Source organism: Triticum urartu, chromosome 2 (genome assembly GCF_003073215.2).
Source record: "Triticum urartu cultivar G1812 chromosome 2, Tu2.1, whole genome shotgun sequence".
NCBI lineage: Eukaryota > Viridiplantae > Streptophyta > Magnoliopsida > Poales > Poaceae > Triticum > Triticum urartu.
In genome coordinates this window covers 549,066,281-549,083,820 of record NC_053023.1, presented here as the reverse complement: position 1 = coordinate 549,083,820, position 17,540 = coordinate 549,066,281, and the positions used below count along the sequence as shown (strand labels likewise).

The 17,540-nt window shown below is 44.1% G+C and overlaps 1 pseudogene; it reads left to right on the top strand.

Annotated features, from left to right (window-relative positions):
- LOC125537261 overlaps window positions 1-16,939 on the top strand; it is a 62,434-nt pseudogene extending 45,495 nt beyond the window's left edge.
- The last annotated feature ends 601 nt before the right edge of the window (window positions 16,940-17,540 follow it).

Below are 17,540 nucleotides of genomic sequence, written 5' to 3'. Positions count from 1 at the left end.
TTCAGAACTGAGTTCTTGGAGCTCTTTGTCTTTGAGGTCATCATTCTTTATAATCTAAAACGTGAACATTTGATTGGTAAAGAACATTACGTATTAAATATGACATGTTATAGCAAGCCTAATATCAGGACCACCTCTCATGGGCACAATCAACTCCCTAAAGCCTCTTTTTTTATCATATGCATAATGCACATCACTTACCGAGGAAGATTTTAGCCTTGAAAGTGCGTTATATCGACTAGAGGGGGGGGTGAATAGGCGATTTTTATGAAAGTCTTCAAAACTTGGGAGTTATGAAGACAAACAGTGAAGATTATGCCTATTACTATGCAGCGGAAGTTAGATTACACTAGGCCAGCCATGGTCATGTATTCAATAGAGTGAAAGCACAGTGACAAACAGCTTCAGTGTAATAAGGATCAAGTAGGAAGAAGTTATGAAGCCAAACAGATCATGCATTCACGTTGTGAAGACAAATGATAAAGCAAGCATGCAATGACTTCACAATGAGTAACAGCAAGAGAAGGAAGTGAAGATGAAACCAGTGACTCGTTGAAGACAATGATATGTTGGACCAGTTCCAGTTGCTGTGACAACTGTACGTCTGGTTGGAGCGGCTAGGTATTTAAACCTTAGGACACACAGTCCCGGACACCCAGTCCTGAACACATAGTTCAGGACACCAAGTCCTCACCGTAATCTCCTTGAGCTAAGGTCACTTAGTCCTCGCCCAATCACTCTGGTAAGTCTTCAAGGTAGACTCCCAAACCTTCACAGACTTCGTTCACTGGCAATCCACAATGTCTCTTGGATGCTCTGAACGCGACGCCTAACCGTCTGGAGGATTCACAGTCCTCAAGTGTAATAAGTCTTCAGATCACACAGATAAGAAGACTTAAGTGATGCCCAATTTACTCTGGCTCTGGGTGGTTAGGGCTTTTCTCCTCACTAGGAATTTTCTCTCAAAGGCTTCGAGGTGGGTTGCTCTCAAACGACAAAAGCCGTGCACTGAAATCTGAGCAGCCAACCGTTTATGGTTGTGGGGATGGGCTATTTATAGCCACTTGGCAACCCGACCTGATTTGTCCGAAATGACCCTGGGTCACTAAGGAACTGACACGTGTCTCAACGGTCAGATTTCGAACTCTCATGGCAACTTTACTTGGGCTACAAGCAAAGCTAACTTGTCCGGCTCTGGACAAGATTTGCTCTCATTGTCTTCACTCAAAGACATAGGTTTTTGATTTTGATTTAGGCATCACTTAAGTCATTCTGACTTGTTCTCCTGGACCCCACTTAACAGTACGGTGGTTCCTATGACTCAACAAAAATAAAAAGAACTACGAAAGATCTAAGTCTTCGAGTTCCATAGGCTTCATAACGTGTCTTCTGTTGTCATAGTCTTCAATGTGAATATCTTCATATACCACCTTTGACTTCAATGTCTTCATTCATTTTTAGGGGTCATCTCTGGTAGTAAACCGAATCAATGAGGGACTTCTACCTGTGTTTTCCTGCAATTCTCACAAACACATTAGTCCCTCAACTAGGTTTGTCGTCAATACTCCAAAACCAACTAGGGGTGGCACTAGATGCACTTACAAGCCTCTTCAACATAACAATCGGCATCCCTTGTCAAAGCTCACACCAAAATAACTGCACGTGTAACCATTCTACCCTTTGATTGATAGACTGAAAATAAGTACACAAAAGATAGGAGCTACTCACATTCAAACTACTGCCACAAGCTCGTTGATGGTCATTGCCCCTTCAACATGTTCACACATAGTGCGTCAAAAAAATAATATTCCTCCAATCAGCCCATACAGAATGCCTCAAATTGGCATGATAAAACAAATCCAGATTGCATTATTCATTGAAATGATAAAAAATGAAAACATCTCAAACCAATATGTATGTAGAACCTGAAATTATATCTTATGTATCAAAACATCTATACAACCCTCCAAAAAGCGAAGGAGGACCATACTGTTGGGGAACGTAGCATAAATTCAAAATTTTCCTACGTGTCACCAAGATCTATCTATGGAGTCATCTAGCAACGAGGGAGGAGTGGATCTACATACCCTTGTAGATCGCGCGTGGAAGCGTTCAAGAGAACGGGGTTGATGGAGTCGTACTCGTCGTGATTCAAATCACCGATGATCCTAGCGCCGAACGGACGACACCTCCGCGTTCAACACACGTACGGAGCAGCCACGTCTCCTCCTTCTTGATCCAGCAAGGGGGGAGGAGAGGTTGATGGAGATCCAACAACACGACGGCGTGGTGGTGGAAGTAGCGGGATTCCAACAGGGCTTCGCCAAGCGCTGCGGGAGGAGGGAGATGTGTCATGGGAGGGAGAGGGAGGCGCCAGGCCTTAGGTATGGTTGCCCTCCCTTCCCCCCACTATATATAGGGCCAAGGGAGAGGGGGAGGGCGCAGCCTTGCCCCTTCCTCCAAGGAAGGGTGCGGCCAAGGGGGGGGAGGAGTCCATCCTCCCCAAGGCACCTCGGAGGTGCCTTCCCCTTTTAGGACTCTCCCCCTTTCCTCTTCTCTTGGCGCATGGGCCTCTTGGGGATGGTGCCCTTGGCCCATATAGGCCAAGGCGCACCCCCTACAGCCCATGTGGCCCCCCGGGGCAGGTGGCCCCACCCGGTGGACCCCCGGGACCCTTCCGGTGGTCCCGGTACAATACCGGTGACCCCGAAACTTGTCCCGATGGCCGAAATAGCACTTCCTATATATAATTCTTTACCTCCGGACCATTCCGGAACTCCTCGTGACGTCCGGGATCTCATCCGGGACTCCGAACAACTTTCGGGTTACCGCATACTAATATCTCTATAACCCTAGCGTCACCGAACCTTAAGTGTGTAGACCCTACGGGTTCGGGAGACATGCAGACATGACCGAGATGACTCTCCGGTCAATAACCAACAGCGGGATCTGGATACCCATGTTGGCTCCCACATGTTCCACGATGATCTCATCGGATGAACCACGATGTCAAGGACTTAATCAATCCCGTATACAATTCCCTTTGTCTAGCGGTACGATACTTGCCCGAGATTCGATCGTCGGTATCCCGATACCTTGTTCAATCTCGTTACCGGTAAGTCTCTTTACTCGTTCCGTAACACATCATCCCGTGATCAACTCCTTGATCACATTGTGCACATTATGATGATGTCCTACCGAGTGGGCCCAGAGATACCTCTCCGTTTACACGGAGTGACAAATCCCAGTCTCGATTCGTGCCAACCCAACAGACACTTTTGGAGATACCCGTAGTGCACCTTTATAGTCACCCAGTTACGTTGTGACGTTTGGTACACCCAAAGCACTCCTACGGTATCTGGGAGTTGCACAATCTCATGGTCTAAGGAAATGATACTTGACATTAGAAAAGCTTTAGCATACGAACTACATGATCTTGTGCTAGGCTTAGGATTGGGTCTTGTCCATCACATCATTCTCGCTTAGGATTGGGTCTTGTCCATCACATCATTCTCCTAATGATGTGATCCCGTTATCAATGACATCCAATGTCCATGGTCAGGAAACCGTAACCATCTATTGATCAACGAGCTAGTCAACTAGAGGCTTACTAGGGACATGGTGTTGTCTATGTATCCACACATGTATCTGAGTTTCCTATCAATACAATTCTAGCATGGATAATAAACGATTATCATGAACAAGGAAATATAATAATAACTAATTTATTATTGCCTCTAGGGCATATTTCCAACATCTCCCACTTGCACTAGAGTCAATAATCTAGTTCACATCGCCATGTGATTAACACTCAAGGTCACATCCCCATGTGACTAACACCCAAAGAGTTTACTAGAGTCAATAATCTAGTTCACATCACTATGTGATCAGCACTCAATGAGTTCTGGGTTTGATCATGTTGCTTGTGAGAGAGGTTTTAGTCAACGGGTCTGAACCTTTCAGATCCGTGTGTGCTTTACAAATCTTTATGTCATATCCTAGATGTAGCTACCACGTTCTATTTGGAGCTATTCCAAATAACTGTTCTACTTGGAGCTATTCTAAATTGTTGCTCCATTATATGTATCCGGTATCTCTACTCAGAGCTATCCGGATAGGTGTTAATCTTGCATCGACGTAACCCCTTACGACGAACTCTTTTACCACCTCCATAATCGAGAAAATTCCTTAGTCCACTAGTTACTAAGGATAACTTTGACCGCTGTCTTGTGATCCATTCTTGGATCACTCTTGTACCCCTTGACTGACTCATGGCAAGGCACATTTCAGGTGCGGTACACAGCATAGCATACTGTAGAGAGCCTATGATAAAAGCATAGGGGACGACCTTCGTCCTTCCTCTTTCTTCTGCCGTGGTCGAGCTTTAAGTCTTAACTTCATACCTTACAACTCAGGCAAGAACTCCTTCTTTGACTGATCCATCTTGAACACCTTCAAGATCATGTCAAGGTATGTGCTCATTTGAAAGTACCATTAAGCGTTTTGATCTATCCTTATAGATCTTGATGCTCAATGTTCAAGTATCTTGATCCAGGCTTTCCATTGAAAAACACTTTCCAAATAACCCTATATGCTTTCCAGAAATTCTACGTCATTTCTGATCCATAATATGTCAACAACATATACTCATCAGAAATTCTATAGTGCTCCCACTCACTTCTTTGGAAATACAAGTTTCTCATAAAATTTGTATAAACCCAAAATCTTTGATCATCATCAAAGCATACATTCCAACTCCGAGATGCTTACTCCAGTCCCTAGAAGGATTGCTGGAGCTTTGCATACTTATTAGCATCTTTCAGGATTGACAAAACCTTCTGGTTTGTATCACATACAACCTTTCCTCAAAAAAAACGTCGAGGAAACAATGTTTTGACATCCTATCTGCAAGATTTCATAAATAATGCAGTAATCGCTAATATAATTCCAACAGACTCTTAGCATCGCTACGAGTGAGAAAGTCTCATCGTAGTCAACTCCTTGAACTTGTCGGAGAACATCTTAACGACAAGTCAAGCTTTCTTAATGGTGATACTTACCATCATTGTCCGTCTTCCTTTTAAAATCCATATGTACCTAACAGCCTTACGACCATCAAGTAGTTCTTCCAAAGTCTACACTTTGTTTTCATACATGGATTCTATCTCGGATTTTATGGCCTCGAGCCATTTATCGGAATCCGGGCCCACCATCGCTTCTCCATAGCTCGTAGGTTCATTGTTGTCTAGCAACATGACTTCCAAGACAGGATTATGTACCACTCTGAAGTAGTACGCATCCTTGTCATCCCACGAGGTTTGGTAGTGACTTGATCTGAAGTTTCATGATCACTATCATAAGCTTCCACTTCAATTGGTGTAGGTGCCACAGGAACAACTTCCTGTGCCCTGCCACACACTAGTTGAAGAGACGGTTCAATAACCTCATCAAGTCTCCACCATCCTCCCACTCAATTCTTTTGAGAGAAACTTTTCCTCGAGAAAGGACCTGGTTCCAGAAACAATCCCTTATTGCTTTCGGATCTGAGATAGGAGGTATACCCAACTGTTTTGGGTGTCCTATGAAGATGCATTTATCCGCTTTGGGTTCGAGCTTATCAGCCTGAAACTTTTTCACATAAGCGTCGCAGCCCCAAACTTTTAAGAAATGACAGCTTAGGTTTTCTCTAAACCATAGTTCATACGGTGTCATCTCATCGGAATTACGTGGTGCCCCTTTTTAAAGTGAATGTGGTTGTCTCTAATGCCTAACCCATAAACTATCGTGGTAATTCGATAAGAGACATCATGGTATGCATCATATCCAATAGGGTGCAGTTATGATGTTCGGACACACCATCACACTATGGTGTTCCAGGCTGTATCAGTTGTGAAACAATTTCCACAATGTCTTAATTCTGTGCCAAACTCGTAATTCAGATATTCATCTCTATGATCATATCATAGATCTTTTATCCTCTTTTCACGACGATCTTTCAACTTCACCCTGAAATTACTTGAACCTTTCAATAATTCAGACTCATGATTCATCAAGTAAATGTACTCAACATCTACTCAAACCATCTGTGAAGTAAGAACACAACGATGTCCACTACACGCCTCAGCACTCATTGGACTGCACACATCAAAATGTACTGCTTCCAACAAGTTGCTTTCTAGTTCCATTTTACTAAAAACGAGGCTTTCAGTTATCTTGCCCATGTGGTATGATTTGCATGTCTCAAGTGATTCAAAATCAAGTGAGTCCAAACGGTCCATTTGCATGGAGTTTCTTCATGCATATACACCAATAGACTTCGCATGTCTCAAACTTTTCAAAAACGAGTGAGCCCAAAGATCCATCAACATGGAGCTTCTTCATGCGTTTTATACCGATATGACTTACGTGGCAGTGCCACAAGTAGGTGGTACTATCATTACTATCTTTTGGCATGAACATGTGTATCACTACGATCGAGATTCAATAAACCATTCATTTTAGGTGTAAGACCATTGAAGGTATTATTCAAATAAACAGAGTAACCATTATTCTCCTTAAATGAATAACCGTATTGCGATAGACATAATCCAATTATATCTATGCTCAACGCAAACACCAATCTCGATGGTAGAGGGAGCGTGCGATGCTTGATCATATTAACATTGGAAACACTTCCAACACATATCGTCAGCTCACCTTTAGCTAGTCTCCGTTTATTCTGTAGCTTTTATTTCAAGTTACTAACACTTAGCAACCGAATCGGTATCTAATACCCTGGTGCTACTAGGAGTACTAGTAAAGTACACATCAACACAATGTATATCCAATATACTTCTATCGACCTTGCCAGCCTTCTCATCTACCAAGTATCTAGGGTAATTCTGCTCCAGTGGCTGTTCCCCTTATTACAGAAGCACTTAGTCTCGGGTTTGGGTTCAACCTTGGGTTTCTTCACTAGAGCAGCAGCTGAATTGCCGTTTCATGAAGTATCCCTTTGTTCCCTTGCCCTTCTTGAAACTAGTGGTTTCACCAACCATCAACAATTGATGCTCCTTCTTGATTTCTACTTTCGCGGTGTCAAACATCGCGAATATCTCAAGGATCATTATATATGTCCCTGATATATCATAGTTCATCACGAAGCTCTAGCAGCTTGGTGGAAATGACTTCGGAGAACCATCACTATTTCATCTGGAAGATCAACTCCCACTTGATTCAAGCGAATGTTGTACTCAGACAATCTGAGCACAAGCTCAACAATTGAGCTTTTCTCCTTAGTTTGCAGGCTAAGAAAATCGTCGGAGGTCTTATACCTCTTGACATGGGCACGAGCCTGAAATCCCAATTTCAGCCCTCGAAACATCTCATATGTTTCGCGACGTTTCAAAAACCGTCTTCGGTGCCTCAACTCTAAGCCGTTTAACTAAACTATCACGTAGTTATCAAAATGTGTATGTCAGATGTTCGCAACATCCACAGACGACGTTCGAGGTTCAGCACACTGAGCGGTGCATTAAGGACATAAGCCTTCTATGAAGCAATGAGGACAAACCTCAGTTTACGGACCTAGTCCGCATAATTGCTACTATCAACTTTCAACTAATTTTTCTCTAGGAACATATCTAAACAGTAGAACTAAAGCGCGAGCTATGACATAATTTGCGAAGACCTTTTGACTATGTTCAGGATAATTAAGTTCATCTTATGAACTCCCACTCAGATAGACATCCCTCTAGTCATCTAAGTGATTACATGATCCGAGTCAACTAGGCCGTGTCCGATCATCACGTGAGACGGACTAGTCAACGTCGGTGAACATCTTCATGTTGATCGTATCTACCATACGACTCATGCTCGACCTTTCGGTCTTCTGTGTTCCGAGGCCATGTCTATGCACATGCTAGGCTCGTCAAGTTAACCCTAAGTGTTTTGCATGTGTAAAACTGTCTTACACCCGTTGTATGTGAACGTAAGGATCTATCACACCCGATCATCACGTGGTGCTTCGAAACGACGAACTTTAGCAACGGTGCACAGTTAGGGGAGAACACATTCTTGAAATTGTAATGAGGGATCATCTTATTTACTACCGTCGTTCTAAGCAAATAAGATGTATAAACATGATAAACATCACATGCAATCAAATAATAGTGACATGATATGGCCAATATCATATAGCTCCTTTGATCTTCATCTTGGGGCTCCATGATCATCTTGTCACGTCATCGACATGCAAGTCGTGATTCCTATTAAAAGAACATGATCAATCTCATACATCACATATATCATTCATCACATCCTTTTGGCCATATCACATCACATAGCATACCCTGCAAAAACAAGTTAGACGTCCTCTAATTGTTGTTTGCATGTTTTACGTGGCTGCTATGGGTTTCTAGCAAGAACGTTTCTTACCTACGCAAAACCACAACGTGATATGCCAATTGCTATTTACCCTTCATAAGGACCCTTTTCATCGAATCCGATCCGACTAAAGTGGGAGAGACTGGCACCCGCTAGCCACCTCATGCAAATAGTGCATGTCAGTCGGTGGAACCTGTCTCACGTAAGAGTATGTGTAAGGTCGGTCCGGGCCGCTTCATCCCACGATGCCGCCGAATCAAGATAAGACTAGTAACGGCAAGCATATTGAACAAAATCAACGCCCACAACTACTTTGTGTTCTACTCGTGCATAGAAACTACGCATAGACCTAGCTCATGATGCCACTGTTGGGGAACGTAACATAAATTCAAAATTTTCCTATGTGTCACCAAGATCTATCTATGGAGTCATCTAGCAATGAGGGAGGAGTGGATCTACATACCCTTGTAGATCGCGCGCGGAAGCGTTCAAGAGAACGGGGTTGATGGAGTCGTACTCGTCGTGATTCAAATCACCGATGATCCTAGCGCCGAACGGACGGCACCTCCGCGTTCAACACACGTACGGAGCAGCGACGTCTCCTCCTTCTTGATCCAGCAAGGGGGGAGGAGAGGTTGATGGAGATCCAACAACAGGACGGCGTGGTGGTGGAAGTAGCGGGATTCCAACAGGGCTTCGCCAAGCGCTGCGGGAGGAGGGAGATGTGTCATGGGAGGGAGAGGGAGGCGCCAGGCCTTAGGTATGGTTGCCCTCCCTTACCCCACTATATATAGGGCCAAGGGAGAGGGGGAGGGCGCAGCCTTGCCCCTTCCTCCAAGGAAGGGTGCGGCCAAGGGGGGGGAGGAGTCCATCCTCCCCAAGGCACCTCGGAGGTGCCTTCCCCCTTTTAGGACTCTCCCCCTTTCCTCTTCTCTTGGCGCATGGGCCTCTTGGGGATGGTGCCCTTGGCCCATATAGGCCAAGGCGCACCCCCTACAGCCCATGTGGCCCCCCGGGGCAGGTGGCCCCACCCGGTGGACCCCCGGGACCCTTCCGGTGGTCCCGGTACAATACCGGTGACCCCGAAACTTGTCCCGATGGCCGAAATAGCACTTCCTATATATAATTCTTTACCTCCGGACCATTCCGGAACTCCTCGTGACATCCGGGATCTCATCCGGGACTCCGAACAACTTTCGGGTTACCGCATACTAATATCTCTATAACCCTAGCGTCACCGAACCTTAAGTGTGTAGACCCTACGGGTTCGGGAGACATGCAGACATGACCGAGATGACTCTCCGGTCAATAACCAACAGCGGGATCTGGATACCCATGTTGGCTCCCACATGTTCCACGATGATCTCATCGGATGAACCACGATGTCAAGGACTTAATCAATCCCGTATACAATTCCCTTTGTCTAGCGGTACGATACTTGCCCGAGATTCGATCGTCGGTATCCCGATACCTTGTTCAATCTCGTTACCGGTAAGTCTCTTTACTCGTTCCGTAACACATCATCCCGTGATCAACTCCTTGATCACATTGTGCACATTATGATGATGTCCTACCGAGTGGGCCCAGAGATACCTCTCCGTTTACACGGAGTGACAAATCCCAGTCTCGATTCGTGCCAACCCAACAGACACTTTTGGAGATACCCGTAGTGCACCTTTATAGTCACCCAGTTACGTTGTGACGTTTGGTACACCCAAAGCACTCCTACGGTATCTGGGAGTTGCACAATCTCATGGTCTAAGGAAATGATACTTGACATTAGAAAAGCTTTAGCATACGAACTACATGATCTTGTGCTAGGCTTAGGATTGGGTCTTGTCCATCACATCATTCTCCTAATGATGTGATCCCGTTATCAATGACATCCAATGTCCATGGTCAGGAAACCGTAACCATCTATTGATCAACGAGCTAGTCAACTAGAGGCTTACTAGGGACATGGTGCTGTCTATGTATCCACACATGTATCTGAGTTTCATATCAATACAATTATAGCATGGATAATAAACGATTATCATGAACAAGGAAATATAATAATAACTAATTTATTATTGCCTCTAGGGCATATTTCCAACACATACATAATACAATACTCCTTTCCAGCGCTTTACGTCGCCCGCCTCCCAATGCATCCCTGGTCATCTCCATGGCCTACAGGAGGCGCTTCACCTACAGCAGAATTTCAAGATAGGAATCCCTTCTTCACCTACAGCAAAATTTCGAGATCCCAACACTATCAGGCTAATACAAAGATCCATGAGAAGTGTGAATGCACCAACGTCTCCGGGTATGCATGGACCGTACGGGTAATTGATTTGGGAAACATAGGCGGCGATGCTGGCATGGCCGATGGCACATGATGCATCTATAGTGAGACCGACGGCGGCCAGTAGCACCGTGGCGGCCCAATTCGATAAGCCCGACGGTCGAGTACCTGGAAGGCCAGTAGCCCACGCCCACGACGTTGGCAAAGTAGCTTGGGATGGCATCGGCGGGTCGCTGGTTCACCCGTGTCAGTGACCTCGAGGCGCCGTTGGAGCGAAGGGGAGCATGTTTCCACTGTCGCAGATCTCCCATGCGACATCAATGGTCGATAGCATCGGTCTCTCTCGATGGACCGGATCTTCCCTGTTGCGGTATTCGGGGGAGAGGGGGTAGGCAGTGCCAAACAACGGAGGGAAAGGCTTGACCTGGCAGGTTCTTGAGCGGTTTGATAGTTCTTTTTTTCAAGGATAGTTGAATGCCCTTGCGTTGCTATGGGACATCCAAGATATATATATATATATATATATATATATTGATCAATAACCAGAAGGTTATTAATTCTACTTCACAAACTTCGACAATGCATGCACATTTTAATTTTCAATCAAAAAACAAAGGTAACAAACTCCTATAAAAGTGGATAAAATACAAGAAATCAGTCTAACTGAAAATACCACGTCTACCTTAGAACGTCTATAATATCAATTAAGAAGTCTGCTACAAAACTTACTAACAAGTGGAAAAGGGGCAGCTAGTATCTCTCCAACAAAAAAAATCATACCATATAAAATAGATTGCCTGCAGTCAATAAAACAGTAATAGGGCATCTGAACAAAAAAATACATAGGGAAAATGGAACATGTCGTTTTGAAGATTACATTAATCATGTCAATGTTAACCACAATACTGAAGGTAGGCCATAATGGCCACATGACCATCTGCACTGTACTGATAACGGAACTGTGTGTCTTCATTGCTATCATTATAGATTAACATATTTAATTGTTTCAGCACAAAGGTTCCATAATGTCAGGGTAAATTCAAGAATCTTCCCACGCACTTAATAGACCATGTAATAGCATGTTGAAAACTACACAGGAAAAGCATGGTTCCGAGATACTTAAGTCTTGAGGTTAATCCAGTCTTACCACGAAAATGAAAAGACCATATGATGTCTGGTGCAGCTCCCTATTCATCAGTAGAGAATTCTTCGATTTATTTACATGAAGATTCTTATTGGGCATGGCTGCATCAATCCGAGTATATATATATCTGGATGATTGATTCCACACATGTGGAGCAGATATTGGAGATTATTAAGATTCTAGCTTATTCCAAACTTTATTTATTTTTATCCCAGTTCTAGACTTCTAATGTCTGTGAAATAAGAAAATCTTGACTGGAACACAAAATGGCAACAATAAGAAAAAGTTATCACCGGAGCAATGCAGTTAAGAGTTCCGGATACCTTTCAGAAAGAAGTGACATATATTAGCATATTTTATCAGAACAATTCAATCTGCAAATTAGCAAACATGGACATTCCAGTGCATAGTAGTACGAAAAAAGGTGAAAAACAAGTGAACTGTGACACAATGTAACAGCTGAATCAACAAGGACATGTTAGAATGCGAACATATGGGAGATGAGAATTCCATTAACCTCTTGTTGGACTCTTCAAATCAGATCACTGATGGCGCTTCCAGCAGCGAGGCTTCCCCACGGCAAGGCATCTTTATGGCTATTGTAGCTCTAGAGGATTATGCCATCAGTAGATAATCTACCATGACCTAAGGCTTCTCCATCCGGCCATGGCTGCAGCCGCGTCCACATCGCCGTGGATGCTCCGCCATATCCGCCTGGACGAGCGCAGGCTCTTCATCACCAACCTCTTGTTTAGTCATGATGCCACGGTGGCCACCAGGCGACTTGAAGCCACAAACGACATGCTTGAGCACACATCGCGATGTTGGGGGCCACACCCGACAGCGACACCATGCAACGCGTCATGGCGGCGTTCATGGAGGCGTTGGCGCGGTGCTAGCTCCCGGCATGGGCTGGCCTGTGCAGGGCACTGCTCCTACCCCGTGCGGTGCCCACGCCACCATCGCACCCTATACCATGCAATCAATTTGGCAGATAGAGTGCAAAAATAATGGAACAAAATTTACAGAAAAATGAACAACATGCAAGTAGCAACCTCAAAATACGAGGACTGCTCGTTTTGAAGTTTCAAAAGAGTTGATCTCAGAAAACTTCAATTGAACGCAAGGCCGAGTAGCAATGTACCCGGATCAGCAGCCAGATTTTTAGATGGTGTAGCTCGCTAATCTTCAAATCTAGTCCCCAAGAAGGAAATCAAGAGCAGATCATAAATTTAATATACAGAGCTTCCAGAAATCACACATTCACCTACATCCAAAATGAATCCTCCATCTGCCAAAATCACATGCCTAGTTCTTATAGTGTCCCAAAGGTAGTATGTAAGGCAGTGGAATGGATGATCAAATCATGAAACACAATCTAGTATTTACCAGTGATTCAGTATCCTGCACGTCGGACTGGATCTCAGAGAGCCTCTGCTTCATCTTGTCTGCTTAGATCTCACCATGTAAGACGAAACCAACAACAACGAATAGAAATAGGCATGGGAAGAGAGGGTGGCGATCTTGGCGAAGACCTCGATGACGCAGAGTCGCAGTACTGGCGCTCGTAGCCCTGGAACACCTCGTTGCTTATGATTGCTCCTCTTGATCACCTTTCATGGCATGTATTAAAGATAAATGGTAGCTAACTAGACCTGGCCGCTGCCACCGTCGAGAGGAGGTTGAGTAGTCAGCCGTTTGCGTAGGTGAAAGCTTCTATGTACGTCCTTGATCCATCGCCCGCCATCCAAGATCGACCCATGCACTTGAGACAATACTAGGCGCGCATCGAAGCAAACTTCATGGCTATGTTCCGGATCCACCGCCCCTGTCCTGCTTGACCCATCCACAGGAATCAACACCGGACGCACTGGCTCGTCATTGATGCCGACGAGCTGTTTCATTGCGAGGTCAAGGGGGACCGCGGAAGGGCCGCACTGGTGCATGTGCTATGCGCTACTCGCTAGCGGCGTCAACTGGGAAGGGGCGGCTAGGGTTTGAACAGGGAGGAGGAGACACGGCTTGCATGGATTTTTCGTTGCTTGCGTGCGTGGGTATGAAGGTTTTGTTGGTTCTTTCGCCGGATCACATGGGGGTGGGACCACATAATTAAGAAGAACGAATCACGTTTGGGGTGGAACGTACGCAGGGAAAACCAACAGCGCACGGGAGGGAGGCTCGACGAAGTAAGACGGGAAACGGAACACTGCGTTTCTTTTAGGTATTATTATTATTATTATTAGAGAATTAGAGATTAGAGATAGAGATTAGAGATTATTTGTTTCCTTAAAATCTATTATTTGTTTCCTAAAGCAAATTGCATTAATGAGAGAGATCCGTTGATTTGGCTAAGGTAGGAAAGAATCTATTATTTGTTTGCTAAAGCAAATTGCATTAATGGGAGAGATCCGTTGATTTGGCTAAGGTAGGAAAGAATCTATTATTTGTTTCCTAAAGAAAATTGCATTAATGAGAGAGATCCGTTGATTTGGCTAAGGTAGGAAAGAATCTATTATTTGTTTCCTAAAGCAAATTGCATTAATGGGAGAGATCCCTTGATTTGGCTAAGGTAGGAAAGAATCTATTATTTGTTTTCTAAAGCAAATTGCATTAATGAGAGATATTCGTTGATTTGGCTAAGGTAGGAAAGTTAGATCCGTGATCTTTTGTCATTAGAAAAGTGTTGAAAATAAACCGTACCGGACTACCAACTCCTCCATTAGGTTTTTTTTCGCTGGTTAATTTTCATAGGTTTTTCTTCGCTGGATTGTCTTGGGTGCGATTGGAGGTTAGTCCCTGGAGTGCGTGGGGCGGGTGGGGGCTTCGGTACACGGTTTTTTCGGTTCGTGACTGCTCAATGTGAGGTGGGACGAGGTACCAAAAAATCCATGGGAGGTGGGACGAAAAAAACATGGAAGCGAGACTACCAACTGCTCCATTAGGAGTAGAGATTATGTGGGTCTAATTGGAGTAGGCAATCAACATGTATGGTTGCTTTTTTGTCTTTTTTAAAGATCTCAAATCAAATATTTATTCTATTTACTTATATAACCTGGTTAATGATAAGAAAATGTTTATGTTTTAAAAAGTGTTTAGTATTACACATAACATGCAGCTAGAAAAATGTTTCCTATTTTTAAAAATCATGCACTTGATGTCAAAACTGCATTTACATATGAAAATATATTTGTGTAATTTAAAGGAATGTTCATATATTTTGTAACACATGTAATTAATAAAATGTTCACACAATTTTCAAAAAGTGGTACCCTATTTTCTAGTATAACTAGCAAAAGGGCATGTGCGTTGCAACGGGAAAAAAAATCATAATCTTCAATGATCATGATTACATTTTGTTGCATCACCAAGATACACTATCACTCTCAATTTTGTATCGGCGGTTTATTATGCACTCGTCTTAACCGGCATCAGCAATGCCTGAAGACAATTTATTTTCATTTGTTTTCTAGTTTTTACGTCTTAATGGCCAGTCGGTATGGTTTCATGAGGGAGACAAACAGAGCTAAATCCAGCATGCTAACTTAGTTTCTGTATCAATACTGTCACATATGTAGCATGTGACATGCTTTCACTGTTCTGATGTTTCTCCTATCCTCAAGTTTTTTAGTAAATTTTATTTGTACTGATAAACCCAGCAGTCATAAAAAAACTGAAAGATTGAAAGGCACGTATAAAGATGATCTTATAAAACTTGTTCAAAGTTTTTCTCATGACATCATTTTCTCTTAACTCGGTAAAATACGTTTCCAGTTGTACACATATGGTGCCAGCAGTGTGAATACTTTAAAACGGAATGATAAAATCACAAGTGCTGCTACATTTAATCCTACAAAAACAATTTAAGACATGTTTGTACTGAATATGTTAGATGTCAATACCAAGAGCATACCAATTTATTAAGAAGGGTGGTGAATAGTGAGCAGAACACGCTAGAAAGACAAAGCCTTTAAGATGTCCCTTTGAACATGAAATGCGGATCGTTTGTATTTACTGAGTAGGTTCTGCTCCTACCATTTACCTAAAAAATGATTCAAGTTCCCCAATTGCATATAATTTTTATAAGTAAAGATGTCAGATGTTAAATTGCTCACAGGGAATACAAATCTGCATCTCAAGCTCAAAAGTGCGGCACACAAGATTTCGTTCACTCATAGCCACACATTTTTTTACAGAATTCATACAACAATTGGTCGAATGCCACTCTAATTTAACGAGGCATTATCAAACACAATCATAAGCACAGAACAAACTCACCTACATCTATCTCTCTGAACCAGCAAAGACATCCAAAATCCCACAACAATTCCACCATATTGCCCAATGCCATGCAGCAGCCATAAAATCCCAGTCACACATATGCAGATCCTCAATTGTAATTAGCGTTCATGATCCAGGGGTCAATGGAGAAACATCCCTGTCACATACTTCCTGAGTAGTCATTAGAGTAAATCAGTAAATCTCTTTGAATTAATTGCATACATACCTGGCCTTCATCTCTGATTGATGCGCAGGATGCACCTTGGATGTGTCCAGGACCACCACATCCTCGCTCTTCACCTCTGGTCCACGGACGGACTCAATGCCAAGGAGTCCGCGCTGCTCCGCTCCATCGTGGTCACGCGCGCGCCCAGCAGGCTGCATGTGTTCGGCCTCTCGCTGCAGCTCCTCGCGCTCGCGGTGGTCAACTACGGGCAGGGCGCTGCCACCACCTTCGTCACCGACAGTACCGAGGACGCGCGGGGTGTGCTTGTTGGGCGTGGCCCCAATAGCTCGGCGGCCGTCCATGTTTCAAGGTACCCCGACCCAGCCGGGGAGGCGTGGGCGGTGCTGCGGCACGCGAGGTCGAGCCCGGTGTGCCGGCGCCCTACGGGGATGGTGCGCAAGTTGGGCCGTCGGCAGGCGCTGACCTCCTTGCCGCGGGAGGTGCTCGACGCGACATGGGGCGTGGTCGTCGTCGACGGGCCGAGCGGGGCAGGTCCCGGGGAGCTGGGGAGGATGGGCGCCATATACACCATGGCCATGCGCGCGACGGGGGCGAAGCGGTGGACGTGGCAGTGCACGAGATGAACCGGACGATTAGTACCACCTCGTTTATATTACGATTTTGTCTATACAAATCATAAAAGCGTATTATGACATGAGAAGAAAGCGCACTGTGACGGTGAACCTACGGAGTCAATCCGTACTTTATTATTAGGGATAGATATATAATGTAATTTTAAAAGTTAAAACTGATCACATACTTTACAAAATGTTTGTGTATTCATTAAAAAATGCTTATATTATAAAAAGGACAACAGAAAAATAGAAAGGAAAACAAAAGGCAAAGGTAGAAAAGGGGAGACAACCAGATAAATACATCAAAAATAGGACACGAAACTAATGTAGCACATGGACAACTACATCCGTCAAACAAAATCTCATATAAAAAAACAAAATAAAATCACATCCCCAAGAAAACACGCAAACTCTCTAACCCACTCTAGCTCGCCCAATAGGTGATTCCTAAGAGCATCTCCATACCTTTTCCTAAAATTCTTTAATCCTTCAAAAATATCGTTAGAGAATTAAGCCGTAGCTAGCCTCCCCTCACCTATAATCCCTCAAAAGTTCAAGGAGAACCTCCTCAAACCCACTTTCCCTACTCAATAGAAGTAGAAAACCAGCAATCTCCTCAGACTTTCCCTTCTCTGCCGGCATGATGGTCGCTTGCTATGATATTCC